Source organism: Dermochelys coriacea, chromosome 4 (assembly GCF_009764565.3).
Source record: "Dermochelys coriacea isolate rDerCor1 chromosome 4, rDerCor1.pri.v4, whole genome shotgun sequence".
NCBI lineage: Eukaryota > Metazoa > Chordata > Testudines > Dermochelyidae > Dermochelys > Dermochelys coriacea.
This window is the reverse complement of record NC_050071.1, coordinates 132001857-132013975: the sequence shown is the minus strand read 5'-3', so window position 1 is coordinate 132013975 and position 12119 is coordinate 132001857. Positions and strand designations below refer to the sequence as shown.

The window sequence follows — 12119 nt, the reverse complement described above, 5'->3', positions numbered from 1 at the left end:
AGATGATCCACTGAGCTTGGGCAGCAGGGCAATCGCTGAGCACACTCTAGACCTGAATCTTAGCAGTCGCTGAAATGGATTACCCAAGTCTGCCTGAGAGCATGTTGATCCCTTAGTCCTGTGCATGTTCTTGGTTCACTGCTCTGGGTGTCTGCATGGCACTGATCAGCAAGGATGGAGCTTTGAGTGAGGTCTGAGACCCCAGTAAGGAGAATACGGCTTGGGATGGTGCTGAGGACACTCTCTGTGGATGGGTGTGACTGAGCTGATAACTGTGCTGGCTGGATTTCTCTCCCTCAGGCTGCTGCAGGTCCCAGTGCCTGAGGAGCAAAATGAGTGAGGATCCGCAGCAGCAACCCCCTAACCCCGGGAGCCAGGGTAGAGCTGGAGTATGTGATCTCAGACCACAGACTGTCCAACAGCTGTGTGTCCTGGATGCACCAGCATAGGGACTCTGCCCCCCCAGTTCATCTTGTTCATTTCCTCCCTGTCCTGGACAGCAGCAATGGGGAATGGAAAATCATCCGCACACTTTGAGGTGAGGAAAGAATCCAGCAACTACAGACTGACCGTGACGTCCCTCCAGGAGCAGGACCAGGGCAAGTATTACTGCATCGTCAACTGCAACCGGATGCTGCACTTCAGCTCCAGCCTCCCACTCCACCTGCCAGGTCAGCACCAAGCTCACCCCATCTCAGCCCCCTCTGCCTGGGCTGGAGCCCCAACATCCCATGCCAACTCAGCACCATGTCCATCACCCTGCAGACCCAGTCCCCAATGCCTGCGTGCCCAAGAAGAGGGGTGTGCAGATGGATGGAAAGGGTCCTTGTCTCTCACTGGCTTTCTTCCCCTGAATGACTCAGCCAGGCCAACTCCTGGCACCTGCCTCACCCTCCATCTCAGAATCCCCGCCAATTCCAGTCACTGTCTGTTTTGCCAGGTGCTTGGCGTCCCTGCAGAGTGAGTGAGAGAGGTTCTCAGGTTCTTGGTGCTCCTTTTTAAATTTTCCCCTTCAAAGACTGAAGAGGTGAGTGATGCCTGGTCACTTTCCTCTCCTCCCTCCACATTCTCAGTAGGAGTTCAGGGACTTTGCTGCTCTTTGGATCCTTGCAGGGGTCCCAGCTGGGAGAAGCCATGGAGAAGTGAGGGGGGAGAGCTGTCCATGTGGGATCTCTGTATCTCATCCCTATTTTATGGATTTGGGGCTAACAACACTTCCCCAGGGCTGAGGATAAATTTACTAATGTTTGTTAGGCTCAGGTACTATGGTGATGAGCAACATAGAAAATTTCATTATCCCTTATTCTGTCCAGAGTTTGATGGCATGCAGTAAATAAGGCCTGGGGCCACACACTGAATGAGGAGGTTAAAAAGAAATATTGGACAGTTCCTCGTTCCCTGAACATTGTCCATCCCTTGCACTGAATGAGGTGGTGGTCCCGTGGAAAAAATAATAAATGATCATGTAAATGAAGACCATTGTAACATGCACACACAAGGGGGCCAGATAAAGATTCCACAGTCAACCATATCTGTTAGATGTAAATTAAACTTGTTGACATTTTTTGCATTAAACACTTTTTTGTCAAAAAAGCAGATGTTTAAAACAATATGTTTCACGGAAAACTGTTGCCATTATCTACATTTTCCATTTTATGCAAAAAAATTCATTTGATTTTTAGACCAAATTTTTCATTGAAATCATTATCAACTTTTTTTGTTTACTGACAACATGGTTTTCAACAAGACAATACAGTGTTTGGTAAATGAAATATTTTGCAGGCAAAGGATTCATACATGATTCAGTTGATAAAGAGCTAAAGGATAGGAATATAATTAATGCTGGTCACCTGGTTTTATTGAAAATGGGTCTTGTCAGATAAACCCAATTTCATTCTTTGATGAGAATACAAGTTTGGTTGATAAAGGTAACTCCACGGCTGTAATATACTTAGACTTTTGTAAGGCACTTAGTACCTCTCGACATTCTGATTAAAATGTTAGCACTATACAATATTAAATGAACACGCTAAATAAGAACTGACTAAATGACAAATCTCAAAAAGTAGTCATCAGTGGGGAACCATCACTGAAGCAGGCCTTTCACTAGGGATTGATCCTAGACCCAACACTATTCAACATTTCCATAAATGACATTAAAGTAAATATAAAATCACTGCTGATAAAATGTGCAGATAACACAAAGATTAGTGAAGTGGTAAATAATAATGAAGACAGGGCAACCATACAGAGGTGATCTGGATCACTTGGTAAACTGGGCACATTCAAACAAAATGCAATTTAATATATCTAGGAAGAAGAAATGCCAGGGGACCGTATCCTGGAAAGGATTCAGAGGCCAAAGTGGACATGCAACTCAACATGAGCTCCCAGTACGATGCTGTAGCGAACAGGATCACTGTGAGCACAGAAAGAAGTCGTTTCCTTACACTGCTGAATAAATATAACATTATACAAAATAAGTGTTTGATCCTGAAAATATTACTCACATAAGTAATTGTTCTTCTCACTGACTTCATTGGAACTGCTCATGTGAGTGAGGACTATTTGCATGCATAAGATTTGCTGCAAAATCTGGTCCCAAAACAAAAGTAACTGGCTGATCCAAACCTAAACCAAGTCAGAACTCAAGTCAAAGACTATGAGTGTCTGAGCTAAAACCAGCAGGATGCTGTTGCAGTTTCTTATTTCCTGAACAATGAATCTCTGTAATATCTTTAACTGATTTTTTTTCTTTTTAATTTAGGAATCCAGGAGAAGATTCAAATCTAAGAAGCTGAGAATTTCATTTTTCAACCAACTTGTTGAACAGTAAATCATATTGCATACCATAAAAGTACTTTAATTAATGCATAGGCAATAGCAACACTAAACCTGTAGTAGATATATAATACAGCTAAATATGTAATAGATAGTTTTACTAATGTGCATTAAAACTGATGTCTTCATTACATGTATTTTTTTTTAAACCCAAATTTGGGGAGGCGTTATTTGTAGGGAAAGAGAAACCATGGAAGAACGTGAGAACACACACACACACACACACACACACACATCTAGATTCAAAAACAGCTGAATGGATTTAATTCAAACTTTCCCATAATTCATTTTTGGGCTCAGACCAAAAACTGGGAAGTTCCCAGCCAGAAAGAATATTTCTGAGAAAATTCTAAGCATTTGAAAAGCGAGTGAAAGTACCTTTTTATATATTTTTTGCAAGGTTAGGGGCCGAGGCCTGTAAAGCCTTACTCACATGACTACTCCCGTTGACTTCAATGAGAAAACTGATACCAATAATTAGTGCCAGGCTCAGACCCTGGACAAAACAGCTGGAGCAGTGAAAAGCTGCTCTAAAAGCTCTAGATCTGGCCAGAGGATAATTTCCCTTGCGCAGGAAGCGAGGAGCTCTTTGTAGGCCCCAGCATAGGGGGCATGATGGGGTAGGGCTGGGAGCAGAGGAAGTGATATTTCCAAGGTTATGAAAGCAGTGAGTACCCTCCACTCTCACTGAGGCCAGAGGCCCCTTTATCTTTGTTAGCAATAAGGATAGTGTTAGAGTCAGACGGCACATCCAACTAGCTGAGTACCCGACATGTGTGTGCAAACAGGTACTTCAATGTCTACATGGCCCAAGCTGCCCCCAGGGAGACTAAGCTTTGTAAAATCAGGTCTGCAAACAAACAGATCAGGCAAGTGTTATTACAAAGAGCAAGCCGGCAGGTGTTTGTTCTGTTTTAAATGGGTGATCTTAATGCTCTTATCCGGGTAACAAACATAAACGAAGAGCTCCCCTTCGTGTCATTCTCTTTATGTCATGGGGTTCATTCACTGTTAGGCAACTCCTCCTCCTGGCTGCTCTAGGGATTAGCTCCATTCAGGTCTGAAGCCCCCTTCTGTGGTTTCTCACCCTATGGTCTCGCATTGTCTCTGGAGTCAGGTTACTCCCGCTTCATCATTCAGGCAACTCCCTCCTTGTGATTCAGCCCTCTGGCTAGGTCACTACCTAGCCCGCCCCGGCTGGGGTACCAAAGTCCCACTGGACAATCTGTCTCAGGCAGGTTTCAGAGTAGCAGCCGTGTTAGTCTGTATTCGCAAAAAGAAAAGGAGGACTTGTGGCATCGGTATGATGTCCATCTGTTTGCATTTTTCTTTTTGTCTCAGGCAGACTCCCATTCCACTGCCCAGTCTGTGCCACTTCCCCAGTGACTGGAAAGGGAACCCGGGCCCACCCACTACTCTGAGTTCCAGCCCAGGGACCCTACAACCAGCCACCAAAGTCTGCACTGTCCGAAACCTTGCTGCTGTTTCCCTAGGCTACTTCCCACTTTGGCTCCATCTTCTCCACTCTCCTCTGGGTACACCCTTCCTTCAAGGCTAGACTACCAGGGTTCTGTTCTCCCCCTGGTTTCCACCTGTCCCCCACTCAGCCCAGTGAGTGACTGCAGACCTTCACATACTGCCATCTCCTGCACATCACTTCCTGGTTATCTGTCAGCCCAGCCTGCACCTGCCCAGCTGGGCGTCATCGTCAGTTGGAGCTTACCAGGCCTGACTCTGCTCCAGGGGCAGCCTGGCATGGGGTTCGTTACCTGGCCGTTTTGACTTCCTTAGGCCTTGTGTGAGGTAAACCCCCCCATCACACTTTGACTAAACACAGGGTTTGTACCAGTTGATTTCTTAAAGAAGTGACCAGAGATGACACGGGAAGACATAAAGTATTTCAGAAAATAAGAATAAAAACACAAAAGGCACCTGCAGAGCTCTGTGTGCTGACAGGCAGGGCGTGCAGCATTCAGAAAGAACCATTTAAAGGGTACGCTGCTCCTAGGCCATATCTTCTGAGGACTTTGTACAGCAACGAGCACAATGGGCCCCCAGTTTTGACTGCAGCCTTTGCGCACGACTGTAACATAATAATATCTATTCTCAAGTATTTGCACTGAGAGAGAGAAAGCATCTGTAATCAAACACCTACTAGGGCAGATCTCTGAACTACTATCTGCACTACTTCTGGCCCGAGAAAAGAATATTGAGCCTTTATTTCACTAGTAAATGTTCAGAGCACTTTGCAAATGTCAATGACTCCTCAGAGCACCCTGGGTGAGGGGTAAATCAATATCATTAGCGCCATTTTATAGATGGGGAAAATAATGCAGAGTTTAAAAAATGTGTCCAAGGCCACAGGGAACATTTGTCAACACATGGTTTCGGACGCAGATGCTCCCAGCACTCTTGCTGTTAAGAAGTTCCATATGTTCGTGGCATACAGATCTGTATTCATCTAAGCTCGATCCTGTAAATATGTACTACAATGGATAGTGCTTGCTACCATGGTTCCTCTGACTTTAGCTCCTGAAAGGAGCTGAGCATCCTCAGTTCCCATTGACTTTGATGCCAGTAATATGGCCTGTAGTTAGAGTTTACAGGATTGGGCCCTATTACTATTATTCCATTCCCTAACCACGATAAAGGGGCTTGATCCTGCAAGGTGCTGAGTGCCCCTGGTTTCAATGAGAGTTGAGGGTGCTCATCGCCTTCCAGGAGGTGGTCAGCACAGGATCACGCCCTTTGTACCAAACAGTGCATTGTCATTGTGCCAAATCTTGACAGGGGCTGAGCACTGGCAGGTTTCATTGGGCCAAGTCTAGAGTTCCTGTCTTAAGCCAAGGAAATTTACCTCTGTGTTGACTGAAGAAAAGCTGAGTTGGTACCTCAGGATTTGACTTCTTGACCTTTGTGAGAGTTTCAGGTGCTCAGCACCTCTGTTGGCCCAATATGTGAAGTCATGATTCTCCTCATCTCTCACTGACTTCCACAGGAGCTAAGTGCACTCAACAGTTCCCTTCAGGATCAGGCCATACTACAGGTATATTACTTCTGAAAAGTTGCTACACTTGTCAATCAATCCCATAAAAACACGTCCTCCCTCATTCCTCTGGGTGGGGAAAGTCCTTAGGGTAGGGATATTAAATGATATTTCATTGAAGTCTTCATTGAGCAACTGCCTTGATGTCAGAAGATTACTGGTTGGTTTTAAAATGAAGTCGATTTGTTAAATGAAAAGGGCAAACACCGGCAGGGACATTTGATATTTTCCTTTTAGGGAACACTATAGTTCTTACTGCTTCATCCTTTAGTTTATTCAGGTTCTTATGCTGTGCCCATCACCATGGTATCCGAATATTGAAGCAACCATTTGACTTGGCACGGCCTCACATTTAGAGCTTTCAATCACTGGAACATCGACTAGTCCAGAATACAGTTATTTAAGGGCTGAATTACCATGCATTTACTTCTCTGCCATCTTCCAAACTGATGCCGATCTAGTGTAGTAACAAGGAGCACTATGTTAACAAACTTGCCCGAATAATATAATGTTGTTTTGTTGTGATTTTTAGAAAAAGGGTTTTCATCTCCGTTCGGTACAATGGCCGTAGTGCTGGCTGAGCTGGACAACAAAACTCCAGAACCCTACATCTAGTCTGGAGACACGCTTGTATGTATTTTAATAGCAATTACCAATGTTTGAGTGCTGATAACACGCATAACCATTACTTTTTATCAATGCAGCACATTTTCTTTGACTATTGCAAACATCTGGACTTTGGCAGCAAGTTTCACCTTCTTTCTCATAGATTTTTCCTGGGAAACACACAAATAAGGAAACCACCCACACAGGACGTTTGATGAAACTAGCCTTGTGCCCAGATATTTTCCGTTTCTTTTCTCAGACCCAGCTCAAAGTAGCAACCTCAAGAACCATCACACTGAAAGTCCAAGGTGTCATGTTTCCAGTACGAACAGTAAAAGGGTATTTTGCTCACATAGTCTAACGGAACAACACCTGTCACAGGACTCTGCTAGGAGTACTATGCACATAGTAAATATCAAAATAAGATTGATGGCTAAGAGTGACGACATCACTAGACCTCATGCCATGCTGCACATGACATTGCATGGGATGTGATGTTGCATCCTAAACTATTTGCCTTCTTCAGCATGACATACCCCCTTTCACTAGCTGATCGTTAATAGCAAGATTCCCCTTATCTAGCGAGGGAAGCTAATGGGTTTGGGTGTATAGCCCAGGACTCTTAAACCAACAACTAATAAGTAGCCACACCCTTAGAAGTGATACAGAAACACGGCTAAAAGTATGAAAAAAGATCAAATAGAAGATTGAGAGAGCAGTGTTTAAAAAATGTGCAGAGAGAATTGTTGAGGAAAAATGGATATTCATAAATCTATATATGAACTAAAATACCCCATTGCATTTTCCCATGTGAATACCTGGAGAGAAAAGACGCAGGTATTTATAGTGATATGGCATAATAATCTGAGTTATATATTTGTTATGAGTTGTATATTTTTATTAAACATTTTTGTTAGAAAACTATTAGACTTTTAATTTAAAAACAAACTGAATTGCTGATAGCACATGTAATTTCCTTAAAAGGTATTAAAAGAGAGGAAAAAGAAAAGGAGTACTTGTGGCACCTTAGAGACTAACAAATTTATTTGTGCATAAGCGTTCGTGAATGCATCCAATGAAGTGAGCTGTAGCTCATGAAAGCTTATGCTCAAATAAATTTGTTAGTCTCTAAGGTGCCACAGGTACTCCTTTTCTTTTTGCGAATACAGACTAACATGGCTGCTACTCTGAAAAGAGAGGGAGTAAGTGTAAAAGGCAAGGAAATACAGCAGAGCAGAGACATTATAAGTTATATTTGCAGCTGGTATTTATATTGTTTTTGTAAAGTGCTTAAAAATATCAGTTCATCCCATTTGGCCCATATTCCCCCCCAAATAGCTCAACTGTTAATCTTATACAGGCAGTAAATCGCTCCATTTTTCTTAATTCTTTTATTCATATTCATTATTCAATCCCATTTCCATGGATGGGTTTTTTATTTTTGCAACCAAAGAGACAAGATGCAAACTGGGTTCAGTCACAAACATTCCAAACTGGCATCTCTCCTTATTTACCATCAACACAGCAAGATGTGTGCCTAGCACCGTGGCCGCAGGTACTGTGGGATGTGGCCCCTCAAATAACTCTTACATGTATTTTCTAACGTCCTCACAGAAGCCTGGTTTTAAAGCCACGCAGAAAATATGTGCAAGCTCATAAACGTATGCCTTTTTTGTATATTTGTAAAAGTGAATGGGAAAAGCACTTGTAATGTTCCTAGAACTTACATTATTAAAACTGATAGACATGCAAGCAGGACAAAAATTGAGAAAAAAAATCTATCTATTCTCAAGGTAGATGGAATTGGGTAAAATGTCCACGTTTTCACATAGTACAGTCTAACTTACTTATAAACCCATGAACACACACAAAGAGGCAAACACTCTGACATATATTCAAGTTTATTTTAAAATTCTTTCAGCAGCAAAGCATATAACACAAACAACCCCGCAACACCTCATCCGTAGCACACACCCATCAGAACCAATTTATAGATGCTATTTTATAGATAAACTACTTTAAGCCTACTTACAAACTTACTTGTATATTTATAGCTGTGTCACCCACAGCCACATACATTGAAAAATTAGAAAAAAATCATCTTGGTTGTGCTGCCTAACAAATTAACAATAGAACTGCAAGCAGCAGATGTTAAGCCATCCCAAACTCCTAAGAAAAGTTCCTTGAGGAAAAAGTTGGTTTCTGTCTGACCTTCAGGGCAGCAATGTTGGTTCACAAGGCTCCAGCACTCTTCATAACACAGGAACCTAGTTTGTATAAAGCATAAAGGAAAGGTGCTAATTACACTCTGCAGCCAGACCTGCAAGGACTCGCTACTCCATCATGAAAAAAGAAAAGGAGTACTTGTGGCACCTTAGAGACTAACAAATTTATTAGAGCATAAGCTTTCGTGAGCTACAGCTCACTTCAAGCTTATGCTCTAATAAATTTGTTAGTCTCTAAGGTGCCACAAGTACGCCTTTTCTTTTTGGGAATACAGACTAACACGGCTGCTACTCTGAAACCTGTGATTACTCCATCATGGTCACCTTCCTTCTTCCCCTCTCTGACAGGCTTAATGCTTCGCAGTAATGGGGAACAGTGCAGGGCAGTCTCTGTGCAAAAGTTAACGTGTATACAGATTTTACGTAACATACAGGCTTTACCAATTTTAGCTCCCCTCCAACACAGTAATATTTCAGTATTTTAGAAAAATATATGCACACAGAGGATACATCTGAATGCCAAGTACAATCAGTACAGATACACATAAATAGAAACAACATACACATGTAGTGGAACACTTTCAGACACCCATGGCACTGCCTATACCCAGGGATTTATAACAATTTCAGAGAAAATCAGACTCTCTCACATACAAAGGCTATATAGATTATCCTGTATGAATCCAGTACCTGCATAGCTAAACCCCAAAGTACACAAACACAGTCATCCTTTTTTAGCAATATATTATAGAAAACACACAGCCTAGCTTAAAAGAAATGTGTGTTAGAAATATACAAAACAATATTTGTATTATCTGCTAAGTTGCTATCAAAGCTACAAATTATCTAACCTTTGAGTAAAGTTAACTAATACATCAGTTGTTCTCTCTTGGTCAGACTATTCTATGTAAAGGAGTTGAGCACATTTTTGATTTTCTTGCCACAGATTATGCCCTTTTGGTAAATTAAACCTGTAACTCTTTCAGAATTTAAGGTACACAGGAGTATAGGCAGGTACTCTATTTTACTGTGCTTTTAAATAATGGAATGTCAATGTATGAAAATGGTCACCTTTTTATTTAATAAATAAAATGTAAACTGCCTTGAAACATTAGGCAAAGCTACAGCTGTGCTTTACAGTAATCAAAACCAAGTTGTTTTCCTTAAGGTTCACCATATCTTAAGTGCTTTAGCGGTAAACATTTAGCAAAATACAGATCTATATACATATCTATATCATGCAACCCACACTCAGACACACACAAAGAAAATACAGTGGCTGATGGTTAACCTAAAAAGAAGACCTGCAAATACCAGATTGTAAAATGCTCCCAAGCTGTCACTTCAGAAAGAGCTGGTTATCCATCTCTCAATGTTGTCACACGACCTGAGAGTAAAAACTGCCTCTAGTCTTTGTGATACTTTTTGCCTACTGACAATGAGTCAGAGAGACAGTTTTGGACCCCAAGCTGTCAGCAAGGTACACAGGTTTTGCAGAGCAACCTTCCTTCCCTCCCCTGCTTCTCTTTACACAAACTCTGACAGGATTAACGCTTCACAAATCAAAGGGGAAACAAGAGGGCAGGCTTACTGTCAAAGTTATTGCATATACAGTGTTGTGTATTGAGGCCTGTGGGAACTGGAAGCTACCACGGCTTGCAGGTGTTGGGGCTCTGTATCAACGTGTGGGAGTCCATCTGGAAAGAGCCAGCTAAAAGCAAGGTGGGGTGAGTTGTGCCTCACTGCCTTAGGGAGCAGTCTGCTTTTCCTCTCTCTGTTTTGGGGCTCTTGTGTGTTACTGTTCAGAATTGTAAGAAATGAAGTTGTGTTACACTGCAGCCTTCCAGCAAGAGTACTTGATGTTTCTATCTAACTTCTTGGTGTGTATGCCATGAATGTAATATATAGATTATAGGTAAAATACTGATTTTACCAGACAAAGACTTTAGCCATTTTGCAACCTCCAACAAAATAAAGTTTCAGTATATAGAAAACAACACGCACAGGGTACATATGGACACCCAAACATTAACAAGGGCTCCCCAAACCTATAGTAGCAGGATCCTTCAAGCTGGACCAAATTAGAGTAGCAGGCCCTAACCGATGGGGTGGTCTTCTCTTAGCATAAGCAGGTGATGAAAATGTTCCCTGGGGAGACTGAGCCCTCCCCACACTCACCCTGCAGCAGCAGCTCCTGTCTCACGGGGCTGGGCCTGACTCCCCACTCTAGCCCGTTGGTTCTCACTGCTGGCAGATTGGGAGGAGCCCACCACAGATGCACAGGTCCATGCATAGGTGACACCCCCCACCCTCTTCCTGGCCCTGGATCTCCCCCCTCCACCTGGGACTCCTGCCCCCCCAACCCTTCAAGATCACCCTTCTCTCCCCAGGGCTCTGCTTCCCCCCCAATCCCCTCAACATCTCCTCCCCTCCCCTCAATCTCTTCAAGATCCTTCCCCCCAGGACTCCTCCCTTTCCCAGTCCTCTCTGGATCTCCCCCTTCCCCTAGGACCCTCATCCAGTCCCAGAGATCCTCCCCTGGTAGCACCACTCAGGAGCTAGCACCTCCCTGTATGGGCTGAAGAATCTAATTCTATCTACAGGGAATCCAGTGCGCAGGCAGAGCCTTCCCCCAGTGACACCCTGACCCCATTCCAGCTCCAGCGCCACCAAACATGGGGCTCTGCTTGCCGACTTGGCCATGCGCACAGTGTGGTGGGGGGCTCCCAAAATAAATTGGGGTGGTCTGTGCACACTCTCGCCCGAGCCACCCACCGTCCATGTCTCTTAGTGAAACCTCCAGTAAATGAATCACTCATGTCTCCTTTAAAAAACACCTGCCATAAACCAATAGTGTCCAGCACACTTCACATGGTCCCAGATGAGGAACTGTCCATATATCTACAAGAGCCAACCTTACAGACACACACACAGATGGACAGACCCTGTACTTTTGTTTTGCTCAAATGTCCCTCCACCCAAACCCCATCAGGTCTATCATGGAACATAAATACAAAACTAGCTGTGCAAATGTCTTGTCGGAAAGAATCCTACTCCTTAAACATGCTAACTCCACGGGTGCCCACATCAGGCAAGAAGGGGAAAAAAACAAGCAATGGCCTGAGAGCCAACAAACTAGGAGGTGCAATGTACATAGCATGCAAATCCTGTGCAGACAAATGGAAAATTATTATTATTATAAATGGAGAATTATTAGACCTCGCTTTACTTGACAATTAGTTGTATCTAATGAACAATTAAAGACCTGAACACAAAAAGGAAAACATCTTGGTTTGGTATGGTATTGCCACCCTTACTTCTGTGCTGCTGATGGCAGGGTGCTGCCTTTGGAGCTGGGCGTCCGACCAACAGCCACCACTCTCCAGCCACCCCACTCTGAA

The 12119-nt window shown here is 43.2% G+C and overlaps 2 long non-coding RNA genes across 2 annotated transcripts; one reads left to right on the top strand and one right to left on the bottom strand.

The window, feature by feature from the left end:
• Window positions 1-1679: 1679 nt before the first annotated feature.
• On the top strand, window positions 1680-7158 carry LOC122459735. Its single transcript, XR_006280612.1, has 2 exons — window positions 1680-4079; window positions 4187-7158. It is a non-coding gene; the product is annotated as an uncharacterized LOC122459735 (long non-coding RNA).
• Window positions 7159-7869: 711 nt separating this feature from the next.
• Window positions 7870-10884, bottom strand: LOC119854240. Its single transcript, XR_005292386.2, has 2 exons — window positions 10033-10884; window positions 7870-8760 (listed from the first exon to the last, which is right to left on the bottom strand). It is a non-coding gene; the product is annotated as an uncharacterized LOC119854240 (long non-coding RNA).
• Window positions 10885-12119: the final 1235 nt, after the last annotated feature.